This window comes from Cupressus sempervirens, chromosome 7, assembly GCF_028749045.1.
Source record: "Cupressus sempervirens isolate cs-2001-9-10 chromosome 7, ASM2874904v1, whole genome shotgun sequence".
Lineage (NCBI taxonomy): Eukaryota > Viridiplantae > Streptophyta > Pinopsida > Cupressales > Cupressaceae > Cupressus > Cupressus sempervirens.
In genome coordinates this window covers 713,812,166-713,834,303 of record NC_143124.1, presented here as the reverse complement: position 1 = coordinate 713,834,303, position 22,138 = coordinate 713,812,166, and the positions used below count along the sequence as shown (strand labels likewise).

The 22,138-nt window shown below is 32.6% G+C and overlaps 1 long non-coding RNA gene across 1 annotated transcript in view; it reads left to right on the top strand.

The window, feature by feature from the left end:
- The window catches only part of LOC149549222 (uncharacterized), a 42,402-nt gene extending 22,623 nt beyond the window's left edge, over nucleotides 1-19,779 (top strand). The window contains exons 2-3 of the long non-coding RNA XR_016354065.1: nucleotides 4,375-4,430; nucleotides 19,710-19,779. This is a non-coding gene — a long non-coding RNA (uncharacterized LOC149549222). The remainder of the gene's footprint in view (nucleotides 1-4,374; nucleotides 4,431-19,709) is intronic.
- Nucleotides 19,780-22,138: the final 2,359 nt, after the last annotated feature.

Sequence of the window (22,138 nt, the reverse complement as noted above, 5' to 3'; positions counted from 1 at the left end):
ACCCCAAGATGAGAAAATACCATTCCCATTAAAATGTTTAGAAGCATAATTATTCACTAATTCAGAGATAAGATGCTCAATTGTGGCAATTACTATGTTCACATCTACCACCTCTTTTCTAAAAATTCTCTTATTACACTCTCACCAAATAGACCATATAACTGATGATGGAACAATGATCCATAAACATGCAAAGATTGAATTAGTAAAAATTATGGGCCATGTATGGAACAACTCCCATAAGGATCCAGGAAGAGGGAAAGAGAGAGATAATTTCCCCATGATCTAATGCCAATATTGCAGAGAGAATTGACAATGTACAAAGAGATTATCAACTGATTCCCCATATAGTCTATAGAAAACATATTTACAGGGATCAACTATATGAAGTTTTCCTAGTTTGTCATTAGTAAGGATTATGCTTTGAATAGCCAACCAGGAAAAAAACTCTAGCTTTTGGTAGGACACATTTATCCCAACAGAAAATAAAGACTCAATGGGTGATATGCTACTTGGACAAACGTAGGAGAGCTTCATACCCAGACTTAATAGAGTACAAACCACTTTTGGCAGGGCACCACATTAATTTATCACATCCTCTGGACAAAAAAACCAACCTATTTTCTAGAGTATCAGCTCGATTCCTAGCCAAGTTTCTTCCAATAGGAAGAGAGAAAGGATCTTTCCAACATACCTTATGCGAAAAAATGTTAACGTAATCCACATAGTCCACTAAAGGTCCCCCCAAATTAAAGATGACACCCCCATAACCTCCTTTAATGAATTAATGAGACACAATGGAGGACATCCATTCCAAGAGTCCTTCCAAAAGGAGACATTGAAACCAGAGTGAACCTGCTAAGATAGGAACTTGGTGACAACCTCTTTAGAAGACATCATAAAATTCCAAGTAGATGACCTGGTGGGGGATTAGAAATAGTAAAGATTCTATAAGAACAAGGTGAATCTAAATATTTGGCTTACATGTGATTGAGGTTTGGAATACATATTCCAAACTAATTTCCCACCAAAAGCTTTATTTTGAAGAGATAAGTTTTGCACACTAGCCCCTCCAGCAAGTTTACTGGTGGAGAGCTTCTGCAAGAACACAAGGGGAATCTTTATAGTATTAGTCATATTAGAAGACAAAAGGAAAGTGCGAATGATTTTTTCAATTTGATTAATAACAAACAATGGGGCTTGGAGAACTGAAATATAATAGTTAGGGATAGCTAAGAGAACCGCTTTGATCAATAAAATTCTACCAGAGAGAGAGAGAACCACCTCACCTCTTTGGCTGAGATTCTACTCTTTAATCTAATAATAACATTGTCCCAAAATGAAGCTTTCACTTGTCCCATGAAGAACGGGATTCCCAATTATGTGGATGGCAAATCATCCACCGAAAAGCCAAGAATATTAATTATTCTTTGTTTAATAGAGTTAGGCATAAATAGCATAAAGACTTTTGACTTATTCAAGTTAATGACCTGACCATACCTAGAAGTATATATATCTAGAATATGCTTAATACATCTAGCCTCACTTATAGAGGATTTTCCAAACAAAAGTGTATCATCAACAAAACAATTATGGGTCACAGAGACCTCTAAATTCAGTATATTTATACCCTTCCAGTTGGATATTAATTTTTTTCTAAGTATAGATCTACTAAGAGTTTCAACCATGATAACAAAAAAGAAAGGAGAAAGTAGATCCCCTTGCTAGACTCCCTAGGTAGCTTGAAAAAGGAAGAAAGTATGTCATTGATAATGACTGCAAAAGTGGTCCTAGAGAGGCACTTCTTAATCCATTTACACCATGCAACTAAGAAACCAAACTTGGAAAGGACTTCCAAGAAAAATGCCCAATCCACTTTATCATAGGCTTTCATCATATCTAGCTTAGCCACAAAAGAAGACGTCTGATAAGTTTCAATAGTATGTAGGACTTCTAAAGCAACTAGAGCCCCATCAGATGTATCCCTACCCAAACCTCCTTGCTGAGGAGAAACTAATCTAGGGATTAGGGAATTGAGCCTAAGATAAATAGCTTTAGTTATAATCTTATATATGGAATTGCATAATGAAGTGAGCCTAAAATCTACAAATATTTGAGGTGATTTTGACTTAGGAATCAAAGTGAGGTTTGTTCTATTAATTTTTTGAAGAATATATCATTTCTTACGAGATTCTTCTACAACCATTAAGAGATCAAAACTAACCACATCCCAACACTTCTAATAGAATAGCATAGTGAAACTATCAAGACCATGGGCTTTCTCTAGGGACATAGAGAAAACAACAGGATGAATTTCATCAACACTAAAAGGCTTCATAAGGTTATCATTATCTGCACTTGTAACTAAACATGGGATGGACTGTAGTAACACATTCCTATCACACTTATTATCTCTCAGGAGCACACCAGGAGCAAGCAAGTTTTTGAAAAAACCTACTCCCTCATTACTAATGTCTTGTTGTGACACCAAAGTATCCCCCGTCGAAACACTTTTAATGAACAAGATAGATGAAGAAGCTTTCTTGATTTTAGCAGAGGCATGAAAAAACTTCATGTTCTTATTATTACCCTCTTTTAACCACAACTCATGAGATTTCTGTCTCCAGTAAATCTCCTCCCTTGCACGTAGTTTTTCCCAATAACATTGAAGAGATTTTTGTTTCTTGGCTACATATATGTACGATTATTATTATTATATTGTAATTAAATTCATATATATTTACAACAATATTTAAGCTATATTATTATGTTTAATAATATAAATTATTTTAAATAATTTATCAATAAATATTGATTTCATTGATTTTAATGTTTACTTATAATTTATAATTCTTGTTTACAATATATTAAAATTTAATTATTGTTTTATATTAGTAATAATTTTAAAATAATAAGAGTTGTATAAATTGTAGAAATTAATTTTAAAATTGATGGACATATTTATTTTTTTAATTTTAATAATTGGTTTCTATTTCATTTAACTTATTCTATTTTAATTTTTAAAACTTTTTTTTTAAGTTACTAAAGTTTTATAAGTTAAATTTTTTTAAAATAAGAAAATTTAACTTTTAAATTTTTAGGAAGTTTCAAAAAAATAATTGTTTAGTAAACTTAAAAAAACTAATAATAAAAAATAAATCATTTTTCTTCTTTTTGTCTATCTCTCCAATTCTCCTCTCTATTTATCTCCCATCCATACCTCTTAGTAGCAACCATTACACACCAAGGTGTAAGTAATTAGTATGAAAAACTTTTAAATTTCATTTTTCGTAGATACAACTTAATTATATATACTCATATCTTTGAATTACTTAACTTTATTTTCAATTTTTTAATAAACTCATTGTCATTTAAATATTTAAATTTCACATAACCCTGGATTTTTTTGTTTTAGAATCAAGGTTTTGTTTATTAAAGATATGAAAAATGGAGAATTTTTAGAATTTGCGTTCTTTAAAATTTAGTGTCGCTATATAAAAGTCACATTTTGTTTAGCAGAACTAGCTTCTCAAGTATTTTCCCTGCATTTAATCTTGACACTTTTAACTATTCCATGAAATTCTTATGATTCCACATTTTGTTTGATGATGATAAGAACTAAAATTATACCATAATATTTTATTATAAATAAATTCAACTTTACATTTTAGATCTTTTTCAAACTTCATTCCACTAGCTTCACCTATTTGTAACTCTAAATGCATTACACTACTATACTAGCATTGCATCCCTTATTTAAAAAAAAAATTCCCCCTTTTAATAAAAAATTTAAGCTTCTAAAATTGAGTTTCCTATTTATTAAATTTTTTTCCCTAAAGCTCACATAGGAAGAAACTTTCGTAACCTTTGTTTTATTAGTCCCTGTCATTAAGGCAGAGACTATAGCTTTCACTGCACTCTTTTACATTAGTTGGATTCTTGAAACAAGTGTTGAATAATTAATATTTTTGCACATATCAAAGTTCTTGATTACTCTAGTATTTTCATAGAAATATAAATTTCAACTAGTATTTTTCTCATTGGGTGAAAGCTATTTTTGCAAGAGTCTTTTCATTTTAGTTAATAAGAATTCTAGAAAAACTATTCTAACAACATTTGACATATCTTAATGAATTAGGTGTCCAATATGTATAGCATAGAAATTTCCAATTTAGCTAGGTGTTGACTTCTACTTCTTATCCATATAATGGATGAAGAGAGAATGATTCTTCTAATATATTTATTTGCATGTATTGATGTAGTAGAAAGTTGAGAAATATAGTGCATAAATTGGAGTGCATTTTCTCAAAATTGAAGAATCCACTTTTGATTATTTATATTCTCATTGTGTCCTTTAAAAAATTGTTCATGCAGATATCAAAACCCAAATTGGACGTAATCCTTTGAAGAAGACGATGTTCTAATCAAAGGTAAATTTGAGTCTGGTCTTCAACCTTTTGCAACAATTTTATTCTAGTTGTTCATTTTTCCCCCTAATTATTATGATTAATGGTGCCCAAAAAATTTGTGTTAAGGTTTTTTCTTTTGCAAAAGGGTTTCCCTTGGTTTGCCTTAGTTTACACAGAATGATGTTTCTGTTTCTATGCTTCAACCATTATTGTTTCATGTCAGAAACAAAAAAAAAAACCTACCATGAATGTATGTTTCAATTTTAAATTTCTATTGGTGGTCTTTTTCCCCAAATTATGTGTCCAAGGTCCAATTTGTTCTTGAATTTGGTCACAAGGTCAGTGCACGAATTGGAGTGGAAACAAATATCAATTTAGAGTTTGATCACAAAATTGAAACCCTAGTTGCAAGATATTAACAAAATCAAGGGTATTTGGAAATCAATTCCATTGTGGGTATCTAGAAGGAGGTTCCATTTGGGAAATTGGTGATTGGCATCATTCTCACCTGACAAAAATTGTTACACTTTATATTCAGAACTAGATAAGACTGTGTTTGAGATTTTATATAGTGCTATTAACAACACGTTAATGTCCATTGCCTTTGGCTAGTTTATGCAACTCTCTTTGTTTTTTCCACTATTTTTTGTTAGCTTTTATTATAATCCTCAACCATGTACTATCAACTTATCTTATGTTTATGCATTTGAAGTAAAACCCAAATAGTTTTCATGTTCCTATTCTTTATTAATCCATGTTTCGGTAACTATGTCCAACAATTTTAACCTATGCTCTTCAAAAATTCTTCTATTAATGTTTTTTTTCTTACATTTATTTCTATTTTATCATTGGTTGCTATGGTATTTGTGGTAGTCTTTTGATTTTTAAATTTGCAAACATCCATATTATCACAATTTTATTTAAGCATTCTCTTCTTAGGCACGTCTTATGCATGTGCTTCTACCTAGCAATTGTTTCAGAAGGCAGATGCCCGAAAATGAATTATTTTCATGAGACATGTTTAAGAAGTTCAATTATTTACAGTTTATTCGTATCAATCTTAGATAGTCATAGAGCATATGTACATAATGGACGTATTGAAAATGTAATGAAATTGATTGTTGGTAAGGCTTCAAATTTGTTGGTTGTGGGCTATGTAAATAGTGGCCTATTCCAAGAGGTTTTAAAGTTGTTCGAGTAAAGGTCAAAGTTGCCCCCAACAACCTTCCAACACTAATCATTCTGAATGGAATCCTATTATATATAAATGTACTCCAAGATATTGTAAAAACTATTTTCAGTTGGTATTCTTCTTTAACTTCAATTTATTTATATCCTAAAAGTCCATTTAACATGGACACTAGTTCTAAACCAGTCATTGTTTGCAAAATATGGTCCATAATAAGGAGAAAATAATTATTCTTCAAGGAATTCTAGTCCATAGATGCTTCAACATTCCCTAAGAAGGGATTTAGATGATCGTCATTGTCAATGACTTTCCATGATTGTACATTATCAAGTACATTGGGCTTGTAGATCAATTGATTTTTTTATTGTTCATCTTTGAAGTTAGGTGGGGCAGCAACAAGGAAGCATATGTCACCAATGAATCCATGCTAAAATTATGTTCCCTCTAAATTTCTCTAATAGAGAAAGCCTCCAAAGTCTCAATCTCATCCCAAACCCTATTCTGATAATATTTCAACTTATGATTTTTAATGGAAAATAAAACTCTCACTTGTTTTACAATGTATTCTGCATCTCTTTTTGCCACTAGCAATTCATCTTCTCCCTTTTTTGGAACAATACTTAGGAATAATTATTTGTATTTATAGTATTGTTCTAGTATTTTTTAATTCTAGCTTGTAATATTAAGGAGTGATTATTCCATCCAGAGAGATTAGTACCACCCCTACTCTAGATCTTGAAGAAGAAGAGACCCCATTGAATAACATGGCTTAGAGTTGGGATGAAAGGTTTCCAACCCATTCTCTTCCTCAACTGGTACATGATGTGAGAATAAATTGTAAGTCCTGAACTCCATTTCCTCATACAATATCTAACGTTTGGGGTTTCTAATTTTAAGACCATTTAAATCTGGCCTTATCTTAAGGCTCCACCTTAACCTTCTTGTTTCCTATGAGTATAAGAACATGCTTCCGTTCATATTTCTTCACCTAGAAGTCTTTGTAGAAACTCCTATTTAATAGCATTTTTTAGTTGTCTGGAATCTCTACTACTAAAATGATCAACCTCAATTGTTTCACTAGGTGAGAGTCTAAGTAGCTAGCTAGCCTCTGTTGGGGTAGGGGAAGAAGTAACTACTTTCCATCTTATTTCCTTTTTGAATTATCTTGGTAGGTCTTATCCTCGAGCATTTCTCTCTTAAGTGTAACGATATCCTTGGTTAATACTTGGATCATGGATTCTGAAGAGGTACTAGTGGCATTCTGATTGTTCTCTTGTAGTTCCTTCTTCCATTTTCCTTCTATAGAAAAAACTCATCTTTGACTTCTATAGCCATTTTTTAAACATTGACTAAATTAGCTAATCTTTACTCTCCTCAGCTGGAAACTAATATCAAGTAGCATTGAGTCATTTATAATTGTCTCCTATTGGGTGCTTGTTGGCAAGAATTTTGTTCACAATATTATTAAATAATCTTACAACACACTCCCTCATACGTACATTAATTTATTTCTTAATCTGTGTTCATTGAGCTAGCAAGTAATATTCATCTTTATATGCACTCTTAAACCTTGTTTCAAATTATGCTCTCATTCAGATTGACCTACAATCACTAGGGTTTCCTCAAATAAGCTACCACAATATCTTGATATTGTGCACACAAGATACCATAGGAAGCAAAGATTCTATAGTATGTTTATCTATTTGTTCGGTGCTCCCATGTTCAATGGACCAATTGCGTCCCCATAGCACTAGTTGGTGAATAGATTAGGTTTTGATAAAACTCTTTCACTCTTTATCCTTAATGCTTATCAATATCTATCAACCATCGATGGAGTAAACTATGATAGTTCCTCTCCTAGTTTTAAGAGGTACAATTTAAATATTCAACTCACTAACAAAAAGGGTATACTTTTAATCAGAAAACTGGAAAGAATCTAAAACTTATCTATCATGATAGAATAATTGTTAACACTAAATTGAATTAATCTTAACAAGGTTTCTATATGTATAAAATTAACTTCCATTACTAACATTTTCACACAAAGATGGAAAATATAATGCTGATTACAAAATTGTAAATAGGGTTCTTCTACTAATCACATCAATAAAGTAAAAAAAAAAAATTCTATCTAATTATAATTCATTTAGCATCATTAAACACAAAAAATTCAACATAGGAACAAAAAACAAAGCAAAAACTACTAATCCTTTCTATTGTCATTCATTTCCATATAAATAGTCTTTTCAACTTCCCAAGATGAAACTGTTCATTCATACCTAACAAATGTCTTTTAAATACACATCAATTAATGTTTAGAATATATGATGTTAAAGCATTAAATAAAGGACGTGGCTATCCTCTTGAAAACATCATGGATTTTTTTTGAAAATTTCATCATTTGATCTTCATGATCTACATAGTTTGTAGTAAAAAAAGATTAGCCTATCGCTAAAAGAAAGCCTAAAAATTAGTGAACTGACTACCCTTTGTTATGGTGAACTTCCCATTCACTTTCCTTCTCAAGTGAGCTATTTGGTTTTCCTTGTATGTTTTAGGGTGTAATGATCATATTTGTATCTCTGAATGACTTCTGTTCCTTAATCTCTTTAGTTTGAACAATAAATGTTTGGCAATGATTGTCACATCACATTAGCATAACATCCATTTGGCCAACTTCTTATATTGTTCTTTACAAAATAAAAGGGTGGGATTCGTAATGGTATCAATGATATGCTGATTTTCTTTCTTCAAATCATTAGCAATAGTCATCCTTTTCTTCCTCATAGTGCAATTATTTTCACTATCATCTCTTTGGCTTCCTTCAATAGCTCATTCAAATTCACTAAAATTTTATGACATCACTCAAACTCTTGTATCCCATGTTGAATATTCAATTCTAGAGGGGTTGGTTAGATGATTGCAAAAGGCCAAGACTAAAATATTCACCTTAAAATTAGATGTATCAAGTTTTAAGTAAAAAAATTGTTAAAAAAAAATCTCATATTTCTTATTAATAAAATCAAATTGAAGCTTTTTTAATTAACATTAATGTTAAAAACTTGTTTGTGTAGTGCATTTTTTCCATTCTAATATTTTTTATTAAGAGAATTACTTGCATTTCTTTTCAAAACTAAGATTGCTAAAATGTATTACAGATGCTCTTTTTATAGAGATGAACAGTTCAAGTAAAACAATTGATAAAAATAATTTCTTTTCTATCAAGAGATGTGTTGCTTGGATAATTTTATGAGAGAGGGGGAGAGTTAATTGAGTTAACTAATAGAGAGATGGAGAGAAAATGAAATAATAATTATTTTCTACTATTTCCATATTTTCTTTCTCTTCGTACTCCAACTTCTAGAGAGAAGTTCAGGGTTTGAGTTTGAGTTTCTTTCTCTTCTCAACCATCTTCTCTCTCCACATACTAAAGTACTCTCTCTATGTACTCTAACTTTTTAACCTAATCCTAACCCAAACTTCCCAACACAAAACCTAGCTATTAAACAACCACCTATTGGGAATGAGAAGTAATAAAAAAATGGAGAGAGACCATTAAAACCTAGCCAAAACATGTAACTCCATTGCATCTCTTGGCAAGCTATGGCATTCCAGAGAACCAAACAAGGCATGAGAATTATTTGGAAAGTGGACTTCAATTTAATTGCAAGAATCCTAAAGATTGGGAACTAAAACTTAATCATTTCACATGAAATCCCAAGAAGTGGCATCTACATCTGCATAATGGTTGGACATTCTACATGAAGAAAGCTGTGCTAAGCTCCAGTGGAAATGATTGGTGAAGTTGTTCAAATGTCTTGACTTCAATTTACTTTCATAGTGTAATTGACTTCAGCCAAGAAATTCCGATGGAAACATAGTCAAGGAATGTATATTGTTTCTCTTGTGTGACCTGCGGCCTAGAGGAAATTCGACAATATCATCTACATAAACCATTTTCCAAAATGTATGATACAATGCATTAATGCATTGGAAACTATGTGAGCATTTGGCAAGTCAAAATTTCAAGCCACATGTGTGTTGATATTTATGATATGGTAGATATGGCAAGAAATCATTAATCTTTTCCCATTCTTTATGCACGAGTTTGGTCATAGATGTGCAAATCCTAGTATAGTGCTGCCAAGTCAACTAGTTGCTTGTGGTTTATGAGTTCCCATCAAATGGAACTTTAGATAGGCATATGAATTGTTTAATTTGATATCATCAAATCATTGAAAGTTGGCATTGCATGGATTGATTATTAAATCATTGATTATAACTTTGTATTATTATATTCAATATAGCCAGCTTGGAGATTCAGTTCGAATGCATTTCAAATGATTAAATAATCAAATCAAACTTAGCAATATCAATTTGTAACAAAAGTGTATTAGAGCATACAAGGAAATATTGACTCAGCTACTCACAACACCTACCAATCAAAGAGAAAGCTTAGGAAACATCAGTGATCATAGTTAAAAATTAGACGTGCAAGGTTGTCTCAAGCTTTTATTTATGTATTTTGTAAAAAGGGTCAACTTTAGAATTAACTTTGGTTTTGGTCAATGTCTTAACCTTTTCTAATTGTAGTTAAGCATTGAAAGTTAGAGTTGGTTACAAACTTTTTAGAGTAGCCCAAACTCTAACTTTTTGAGTAGTTACGAACCCAAAAGGTTAGTTATTCTAGAATAGCTATAAATTCCTAAAACTCAATGTAATAAGGGAATTTTTGGACTTGAAGATAGGGAACACTTATGTTCTAATAAAAAAGAAATTTTTAGAAAGTGTGTACAATTGTTGTTCTTGTAATCAGTCATTTCTTACATTCTTGGTGCAAATAAATAAAAGAAAATACATTTGGTGTTCTCTTTCTAATGAATCTAAATTGTTGAAGTGTTGATTCACCATATGAGTGTTTTCATGGTATGGTGTGAGTATTCATGAATCACTGGATTAGCATTGTGTCAGTGATAGCTCTCAAGTGTAGTTCTTGATTGCTTTCATTAATAGTTTACATTATTTTTATGGAAACATTGAAGTCATGTGGTGCATTCACTATCAATAGTTTCCTTTTTATCTTCTAAGTTCTATTCATCTTTATTGAAAAATAAAAAAATTTATCTTACGAGGGAGCTGCCCCTTTAAACATAGAGGAAGGCTGGATATCAAGGACCTATCCAATTTTTGTGAATGGTTTGCCACATACACTTCGTTGGGCCATTTCTACAGTGACAAATATGTTTACCAATAGATTTTTGGTGACTCCATTGGGGAATATTGAACGAGAAAAGATTGACAATCGCCTATAATGAAGCATAATTGTGATACCACATGAGAACATTTTTCCTATTCTCCAACCAAATCTTGGTTTCCAGGACACCCAGGAGGATATTATTTCAGACTTGAACACCCTAGCCTAGAGGTGTAGATGAAGTGCATAGTAATACCATCAAGTAAATCAAGTTCTTGAAGAAGAAGAAGAGTTCGGGGAAATCTTGCAAAGAGCTCCTATTGGTCAAGACGTCATAGTCATTAAAAGAATACTAGTTATCCTGAGGAGAAATAGGCAGAATCTTGGTCACATCTAAGGGCAAATAAATAATAACCAATAAGCTAGCTGAAAAACCATACACCTAAGTAGACAAACAAAAGGGTTTGCTAGACAAGGATTTTGAAGCCCTTCAGAAGTTAGATTTTGAGCCAATTACTCCTAAGAAGAAGAAGAAGGTTAAGTCTATCAGTAGGTCATCTTCACCACCCAAGGCTACTATTTCTCCTGTAGCCTTTCAAGCTTTGATTTTGCAAGGTACCCTTGTACCTCTAGCTATAAATTTGTAGCCTTTGAACATCATTCTCCTGACTATGGCACAACAAGCACCGCAACCATTGGTCCCATGGGGAGCTGCTATTAGTCCATTAGCTTTAGGGAACCAATTACATGATATGCCCATTGGCTGCCAAAAAAATCTTCCTAAGTTTTCTGGGGATGGGAAAGTTACCACTGATCAACACATTAGTGCATTTTTTATAGCAAGCAGGGTTCTTGCAATACAACATGAAGATGTTTCTGTTTGTCTTTTTGTTGAAACACTCACAAAAGTTGCAGCTGAATGGTTTGGTTAGTTGCCAACTAGATCAGTGACTTCATGGGCAACCTTGATTCAAGCTTTTGAGAGGAGATTAAAAACTATTGAAGAAGAACATTTTCTCCTTTCTTAGTTGACTCAAATGAAGAAGGAAATTCATGAGCCCATGCGAGAATTCATTACTCATTTTAACCAAATAGTAAATTGAATTCCTATCAACAAAAGACCCACTAAAGAAAATCGGATGACTTTCTTCATCAGTGCTCAACCTTCTAATGTAAGCTTTCAAATACAAAGGGCGAGACCCCCTAATTTGGCAGAGTCGCGCAAAATTTGGCTATCGAGGTGGAGGATAGCTTGCTTAGTTCAAGAAAATGGAGTCATGATCTACAAAGAGGGAAAGGTTAGCAAGCTCTTGTCACTACCACTAGTCCTTTATATCAAAAATTGGCTAATGATGTGTTACACATCAAAAAAGTAGTTGTACCACAATCCTCTGCCTGTGTATCAAGACATTCCAAGGAAGAATTATATGCCATATCGACAAAATAGATAAACTAAATGGCTACCCCAACCAACACTAAGATTAGCCATTGAACATTCCACATCATCTAGTAAATAGACTACTATGTGTGATTTTCACCTAATGATAGATCATGATGGTGCAAGCTATCTTGAGATGGCCAAATTCATGCAAATGCATTTGATGGTGAAGAAAATAGAAGAATATGTGGCTCCTAAAGATGTAACAAAACCTACTACTGGGACCTCTTCTATAAACTTTTTAGAATATGAATTTGATGATCAGAAAGCTGAAGATATTAAGAATCATTCTTGTAATGCAGATACACCAAATTGGAGACAGAGATTAGAAGAGAAGTGGAGTAAAGAGGCAAAGGAGAAAGCTTTTGATGAGACTACTAAGAGAATTCTATCTCATAAGCACACTCTGGAAGAGCCTTCACAAGCCAAGGAGATAGATAAAGGTAAAACTTCTCCCATTATTGAAGACTCTTTTGATTTTATTGATCATTGTAAGAAGACCAAAGTAAAAATTTCTCAGTTGGACTACCTAAAAGCCAACCCACATCAATTAGAAAGGTTGATTCAATGTGTTGGTAAAGGAAAAGGCTCACCTAAGATCACTATCAATCATGAGTTAGGAATTTATTCAGAAGAGGAAGATAATTTGCAAGGGCTCATGACTAAGAAAGAATCATTTTTTGTAGCTTCTTTGTTAGATAAACCTGATCCCTTCTATGTTTCCCTTTATATAGCTGGATGCAAGTTAAGCAATTGTATCATTGATTCAGGTGCATCTGATAATGTCATGCCTTCAAAGGTGGTCGATTCCCTAGGTCTCTCATTAAAAAAACCATCAAGAAAGGTGTATTCTATGGAGGCAAAACAAGTTTTTCTAGTTGGCCAATTAAAATATGCTCAAGTAGCACTTGTAGCACATCTTGAGAAGAAGTTAAAATTCAATATCTTGGTCACTGATATTCCAGCCAGTTATGGGATGCTATTAAGTAGAAGTTTTTGTAAAAATCTCGATGGTGAAATCAAGATGGATGTGTCTCATGCCCTTATCCTGATTGGAGATAAAAAGGTTAAACTCAATCCTAAACCTAAAGCTAAATATACAGTCTTGAAATCAGATGATCCATGAGCTGAAATATTGTATGTTGATACTAGACATGGCACATATATGATGACATCTACTGAAGAAGATGTAACTAAAATTCTTATATCTGATATAACCAATGAATTGTGGTCAATGCAGTTTGATGGAAGTTCTTCTTCTTCTAGTTCAAGTGTTGGGATAGTTTTGATATCACCAAAAGGAGAGAAATTCCCAAAAGCTTATAAGTTGGCTTTTGAAACCACTAATAATACTATAGAATATTAAGCTCTTCTACTTGGCCTCAAGTATGCAAGAGAAAAAGGAATCAAACAACTCAAGGTATCGAGAGATGCAAAATTAGTTGAACCAGGTGTGGAGGCAATATCAAACAAAGAATATGAGATTGAAGGCATATAGAAATAGACTGTGGGAAGAGATTGAGCATTTTGATGCTTTTTCTTTATCTTCTATTCCTCATGAATAGAATTCTAAAGTAGATTGTCTTGTAGTCTCTACCTCTCTCCTTATTCCTCATCCCGAGTTCAACAGAGATGTTTACATAGTAGGAATGATTCATAGACCCAGTGTGCCTGATAATGATCAACACTAGCAAGTTTTTAATGATGATGGGAAAATCATTGAATTTCTTGAGGGAAGACCTCCATTTTCATATTTGAATTTTGAAGGATCACATAATCGTGATGGAATACTAGGAGATAATCCTGAGATTATTCAACTACAAAGTAATGTTATTCCAAGAGGATTAGTCACTCTTGAGAGTCTTTTTGATAAAGAAGATAAGATAAAAGAGAAAGTCGAAGATACTAAATCTTCTAATTCTTTGGGTTATGAGAAAGTAAACATTGGTTCTGAAGAAATCCCAAAGATGGTCCTAATAGGGAAAGATTTTTCATTAGAAGAGAAAGAAGAATTCATGAATTTGTTGAAAGCTTACCGAGACATTTTCACTTGGGGTTATGAAGATCTAAATGAATTCATGAATGGTAAATTTAAACATCAGATTCCTTTGAAACTTGGTTCAACTCCCTTCTAGCAAAAACAAAGGCAATTCAATTCAAAGGTCACTGATGCTATATTTAATGAAGTCGATAAAATGGTTAAAGAAAGAATTATCTATCATATCCACCATTCAACATGGGTAGCCAATATCGTCCCAGTTAGGAAGAAGAATGGTGAGATAAGAATCGACTTCTAAAATTTGAATCAGGCATCTCTTAAGGATAATTACGGACTCCTTGTCATGGATCATATTTTGTAGCTGGTATCTGGTTTTGAGCTCATGTCAATGCTAGATGGTTTCTTCAGTTATAATTAGATCAGTGTTGCACTTGAAGATCAACATAAAATCTATGGGGTACGTTTTCCTACAATCGTATGCCTTTTGGTTTAATAAATGCTTGAGCCACCTTTCAACAAGTAATGGATCATTATTTGTAGATCTCAAGAACAAGATCATTGTCATGTATCTTGATGATCTTATAGTGTTTTCCATACATAGAAGAGACCATGTGCATCATCTAAAATCTATCTTGCATCGATGTCAAACCCTTGGCATCTCGTTGAATCCTAAGAAGTCTATATTTGGAGTGACAGAAGGAAAACTACTTGGTCATTTAGTTTCTAAAGAGGGCATTTGAATAGACCCTGAAAGGGTAAAAGCTATCCAACAATTATCACTTCCCATGAGTAAAACAGTGGTTAAGTCTTTCTTTGGGTAGATAAACTTCATAAGGAGGTTTTTACTAGACTTCTTTGAGATTATGAAGTCAATTGTGGATATGATGAAAGGGAATGCAACTTTTAAATGGACAAAGGAAGGTAAGGCTTCTTTTGAACAAATCAAGGATGTGATTGCTAATGCCCCTACCCTTTCTTATCCAAAATTTTCTAAAGATTTTAATTTGTATTGTTATGCATCTAAGAACACTTTATCTACTATACTTACCCAACTTGACAAAGACAATGCGGAGGCCTTGATAGCATTCATGAGTATCCCTCTTAAGAAACATGAATTGAAATATTCTTTGATTGAGAAGAATGCATATGCTCTGGTCAGAGCAGTGAAACAATTTAGGTTTTACATCTGAAACTCTCACTCCAAGGCATTTGTTCCTAATTTGGTGGTGAAGACTCTTCTAACACAACAATAGATTGGTGTGAACAAAAGGGCCTCATAGATAACTAAAGTACAAGAATATGATCTTGATATCAAACCTACAAAACTTGTCACAAGAAAAGGTTTGTGCAAAGCTATTGTAGAAGGATCTTCTAGAGATGAAGAAGAGATAAAGAAAGAGTTGCCATTAGTTTTATTCATTGGTAATGTTGATGAGTGGTTTTCCAATATTACCTATTTTCTAACATATGGAGAATGCCCAATTCATTTATCACCCAAAGAAAAGAGGACCTTAAAATTGAAATCTGCAAAGTACATTATCTTGGGTGACATGTTGTACAAGAAGGGGATAGATGGTACCTTCCTAAGATGTGTAGATTCTAAGCAAATGAAGGAGTTACTTCAATTGTTTCATAATGAAGCATGTGAAGGTCATTACTCAGCATCGGTAATAGCTTATAAAATCTTGAGAAACTATTTCTATTGGCTCAAAATGTTCACAGACACAAAGGAATGGGTCAAGAGATGTGACTCTTGTCAATATTTCAAAGGAAGATTCCAATTAGCAACACTACCCTTGAAACCAGTAGTGATCAAAGAACCCTTTCAACAATGGGGTTTGGACTTCATCAATCCTATCCATCCTTCATCCACTATTGGACATACTCACATTTTAATGGGAATTGATTATTTTACCAAGTGGGTAGAGGCCATCCCAATCAAACAAACAACTTCAGAACTGGTGTGCAGTTTCATCAAGAAAAATATTTTAGTTAGGTTCAGGGTTCCAACCAAGATTGTTACCGATAATGCTACAAACTTCTCTTCCTAGGAGATTTCAACCTTTTGCTATCAATATGGAATCATTCTCTCTCACTCCTTAGATTATTTCACACAAGGAAATGGTCAGGCAGAATCAATCAATATAAATATTATGTCCATTGTGTAGAAATTGATAGATGTTAATTAGAGGTTTTGGCATAAACACTTGTATGATGCACTTTGGGCAGATTGTACTACTAGGAAGAGAGCAATAGGGTTACCTCCCTTTGAAATCCTATATGGTACTGAAGCAGTTTTCCCACTTCCTCTAGAATTATCTACTTTGAAGTTACAGAATGCTATTGAAAACCATGAATTTAGAGATTCTCTTGAAAAGAGAATATTATATTTGACCAAGATGGAAGAGGATAGAGAAGTGGTTGTGGATAGGATACGAGAACATCAGTCTTGAGTTAAAAAGTTGTTTGATAAGAAAGCTAAACAAAGGGTCTTCCAAGAAGGTGATCTTGTCTTACTTTGGGACAAGCGTAGAGAGCCAAAAGGTTTACATGGAAAGTTTGACTCCTTATGAAGAGGTCCATTCTAGATTAAATAGGTATGTGGAAAAAATTCCTTCATCTTATCATATCTTAGTGGTACTCAGTTACCCTTGCCTTACAATGGGCAACATTTGAAGCATTATCATCAGTAAGGTGAGCAGTCCGCAGCATTGTACATATCTTAGTTAGGAGTTTTTGTTGTGCCTTCATTTCTTTTCTATTTGGTTGTGTTCCTAATTTTATTGTGCTTACTCCCTTTTTCCTAGATTTATCTTCTTTCGGGGTGACTCTATAGCGCTTGTGATAAAGCACTGCTCTTTCTTAGCTCTGGGTTCATTTAGTGTCCTATACAATCCTTGTCCCTAAATAGAGCCAACTGTTGCCCAGATAATTTTATGAGAGAGGGGGAGAGTGTATTGAGTTAACTAATAGAGAGATGGAGAGATAAAATGAAATAATAATTATTTTCTACTAGTTCCATATTTTCTTTCTCTTTGTACTCCAACTTCTAAAAAGAAGTTTGGGGTTTGAGTTTGAGTTTCTTTCTCTTCTTAAGCATCTTCTCTCTCCACATACTAAAGTACTCTCTCTCTATGTATTCTAACTTTTTAACCTAATTCTAACCCAAACTTCCCAAAACAAAACCTAGCTGTTAAACAACCACCTATTGGGAATGAGAAGTAATAAAGAAATGAAGAGAGACTATTAAAACCCAACCAAAGCATGTAACTCCATTGCATTTCTTGGCAAGCCATGGTATTCCAGAGAACCAAACAAGGCATGAGAATTATTTGGAAAGTGGACTTTAATTTACTTGTAGGAATCCTAAAGACTGAGAACTGAAACTTAATCATTTCACATGAAATCTTAAGAAGTGGCATCTACATCTACAGAATGGTGGGACAATCTACATGAACAAAGCTATACTAAGCTCTAGTGGAAATGATTGGTGAAGCTATTCAAATATCTTGACTTCAATTTACTTTCATAGCATAATTGACTTAAGCCAAGACATTCCAATGGAAACATAGTCAAGGAACGTATACTATTTCTCTTGTGTGACCTATGACCTAGAGGAAATTCAGCAATATCATCTGCATAAACCATTTTCCAAAATGTATGATACAATGTGTTAATGCATTGGAAACTATGTGAGCATTTACCAAGTTAAAATTTCAAGCCACATGCATGCTGATATTTATGATATGGTAGCTATGACAAGAAATCATTAATCTTTTCCCACTCTTTATGCATGAGTTTGGTCATAGATGTGCAACTCTTGGTATAGTGCCACCAAGTCAACTAGTTGCTTCTAGTTTATGAGTTCCCACCAAATGGAACTTTAGATAGGCATATGAATTATTTAATTTGATATCATCAAATCATTAAAAGTTAGCAATGCATGGACTGATTATTAAATCATTCATTATAACTTTTTATTATTATATTCAAAATAACCAGCTTGGAGATTCAATTCGAATGCATCCCAAATGATTAAATAATCAAATCAAACTCAACAATATTAGTTTGTAACAAAGGAATATTAGAGTGTACAAGGAAAACTTGACTCAGCTACTCACAACACCTACAGATCAAAGAGCAAGCTTGGGAAATATCAATGATCATGGTTAAAAGTTAGAAGTGCAAGGTTGTCTCGAGCTTTTATTTATGTATTTTGTAAAAAGGGTCAACTTTAGAATTAACTTTGGCTTTGGTCAATGTCTTAACATTTTCTAACTGTAGTTAAGCATTGAAAGTTAGAGTTGGTTCCGAACTCTTCGGAGTAGCCCAAACTCTAACTTTTTGAGTAGTTACGAACCTGAAAGGTTAGTTATTCTAGAATAGCTATAAATTCTTGAAACTCAATGTAATAAGGGAATTTTTGGACTTGAAGATAGGGAACACTTATGTTCTGATAAGAAAGCAATTTTTGGAAAGTGTGTACAATTGTTGTTCTTGTAATTAGTCATTTCTTACATTCTTGGTGCAAAGAAATAAAAGAAAGTACATTTGGTGTTATCTTTCTAATGAATCTGAATTGTTAAAGTGTTGATTCATCATATGAATATTTTCATGATATGGTGTGAGTATTCGTGAATCACTGGATTAGCATTGTGTCAGTGATAGCTCTCAAGCATAGTTCTTGATTGCTTTCATTAACAGTTTACATTGTTTTTATGGAAACATTGAAGTCATGTGGTGCATTCGCTATCAATGGTTTCCTTTTTATCTTCTAAGTTCTATCCATCTTTATTGAAAAATCAAAAAATTTATCTTACAAGGGAGTTGCCCTTCTAAATGCAGAGGAAGGCAAGATATCAAGGGCCTATCCAACTGTTGTGAATAGTTTGCCACATACACTTCTTTGGGCCATTTCTACAGTGAAAAATCTATTTACCAACAAGATTAAAATAAATCTCACAATTTAAGATGTTTTCAAAGTTATATTAATACGTTCTAAATTCTAAGAAATCAATTATTATTTTAATAAAAGGAAATTTTATTTGAAGCTGACAATTAAATATTTAATTTCTAATATTTAAATATTTAACCAAGAAATTTGGGGTGGATGGAACAAGAGAGAGCATTGCAAAGTGTATAAGACTTAGTGTTTCAATTAGGAGTGAGGAATGAAGGCATGTGGTTGGTTGATTCATTTCAAAATTTTAGTCAAATTGATAGGAACTTGCCCATCCATACAACTTATACACTCATGATTGCACCAGCTTTTCTTCATGCTCAAACAAATCATGCTAATTTATAGAGGGTAAGGTTATTGTATTTATTTGTTTGTTATCAAAATTTTGAAGATTAACATCATCATATTTGATATTTCTAACCTAATGAAATGTGAAAAAATTATCAATTATAGATATTTATACATTTTTTAATAATGACTTATTAATTTTCTAACTCCAACTTAATTCTATTGGTTGCAGGAAAGTAGCTACATTATTAGGAATTGAGCATCCATAGACATGGCCTGTATTCTTCATGTTTAATATAAATGTTTCTTAGATTTCAATTGCCTATAAAGTATAAACTTCCAACTGCAACAAAAAAATCAAATACTTTTTGTGATTCCTGCACTTTAAAGCTAGTAGAAGATGCATTTGGTCAATCACTCCAACTTTTGTAAGATGATATTTTATTATAATATTCTTCTGTTTTAAATTAAAGGGTTCAATCTATTTTTTAACTTGCTGAAAAAATTTTGTATACATAAGTTCAATATCTACTCTTTGCTTGCACACAATTTGTTCCTTGTACCATGCATTGTTTCTTTTGATTTAGGGTTTTATTTTACAATTACTTTTCCCACAAAATTATACTTCTATCATTGAGTGGTCTTATCAACCCAAATAAAATTCAACCAAAGGACATGATTATTTTATTGAATGTTGGAGCTTCCTACTTTATTATAATATGCATTATCTAGAAGTGACTTATATACCGGCTTGAAGTTTATTGGATGTAGAATGAAGGTATGCATGGTTGGTGTTTGAGAAATTTAAGAACAAAAATGACATGAATTTAGATTATAGTTTGACCGAGATTTAATATTTTTACCAAAATATTCTTTAACATGAGTCTCTTATGCTTCCATTTTGGTAATGTGATGGGTTGTCATTTTGGAATTGCTCAACTAGTATGGTATTGTATTGTATTTCTACACACAAGTAGAGGATCTGGAATTGACACGAGAGTAGACCCAGGGCTGCTGAGTTTGGGTTTGGCAAAAATCTTAAATGTAGGCAATATTATTCATAAAATAATTTGTGCTAATTAAATCTATATTCATAAACTTTATCTTTCATAACACCTTTGGATGTACTTTGTAAATTTAAGAAATTTTAGTTGATTCCTTTTCTCTTTATAGCATGCTATTATTTTCCGTATCTATTTTTGGTAAGATATTGTTTGCCATTTTTGTGCTCTACTATGAACATAGATTAGAATTTGTTTTCCTATTTCTCATCATGAGATTCTAATGATGGGCTTTATATTGTAGGAGAAACTATAGCAATGGCTTCTGAGGGCAGCAAAATCAGGGCCCATATTAACAACATGAAACAAATTTCTCTATCTTCAGGTCTAGAAAATATATTGTTCTCCTTTTATACTTAATTTAAGATAAAAATGCCACAATTTATTCTCTTCTAGTCCTCATTCATGTATTAGATTAAATGGTTTACAAATTTAAAACTTTTTGCGGTATACTAAGACCTCTAGTTCTACTTCCTCTATGATAATAGTATACGTTTACTTATGTAGATAGGAGTAAAAAAAGTGATCACTTTACAAAATTCTCAACAAGCTTCTTAAAATTTTCCCAAAAACTATAAACTAAGATCTTATGAATTAGTCCTCAACAATAACCTTATAGATTAAATAGGACAGTTCCAATAATTTCTATTCAAATGCCAATGGATGCATTCTAAATGTAAATGAATTTTCAAATGCCTATGTTGACATGTTTTTCAATTCTTATATTCAACAGATATCATTTCAACAGATAACAATGTCCATGATTGCTTGATTTTCCAAAAAAATTCAATTCCTATATATTTTTCAAAGTCTAACACACCTTGATAAAACCATTCCTGTTTAGACTTTGATAGTTTCCCTCCTCTACAGATGCTACCATAAATTCAAGTCAAAATCAAAAGCTCTGTTCATGAAGCTCAAAGGTCTATAGTCAATATCATAATCACCTTCTCATATTATTCTCACATGATACTATTCCACAGGTCACATGGCCACATATGAAGACCTCAAATCTCTTGTCTTTGTCTCTCTCATGTGCCTTGGTATGTTCCCTTAGTTTCCATACTTCCACTTCCATAAGCTTAACCATTTGCAAAACAAGTTTACTTTGCATGCCCACCCAATATAAAAATATGTTGCAAGACAACTTTTCAAACCCAAACCAAACTTCTCAAGCTCTGATTATGGTTGAAACATATAGGTCACATCATCAATCACAAATAATGTCAATTGATAAGGCTCTCAACAAAGTCCATTGTTTTCAAATTGACTTATTCACTTTCAAAGTAGGTGTTTGCTTATTTGACACAATCCATGTTCTTCTTAATGGTCAATACATGCCTAATGAACTATGTAATGGACTTGTCAATCATTTCTTGCATAGTCTTCACAATGGTTGCATCAAAGCTATCCATTGTTCTCAACATGAGCTACACCCATCAATACTATAAAATTTGCATAGGGTACATGAGAAAACCACATATTTTCATAGAATGAGAATTTCAGCAATTGAAGTAAACAAACATGGTGAGGTTGGACTTTGAGGTGACATATTTTGTATGCAATGGCTGGCACATTGGTTAAATATCTCAATATGTGT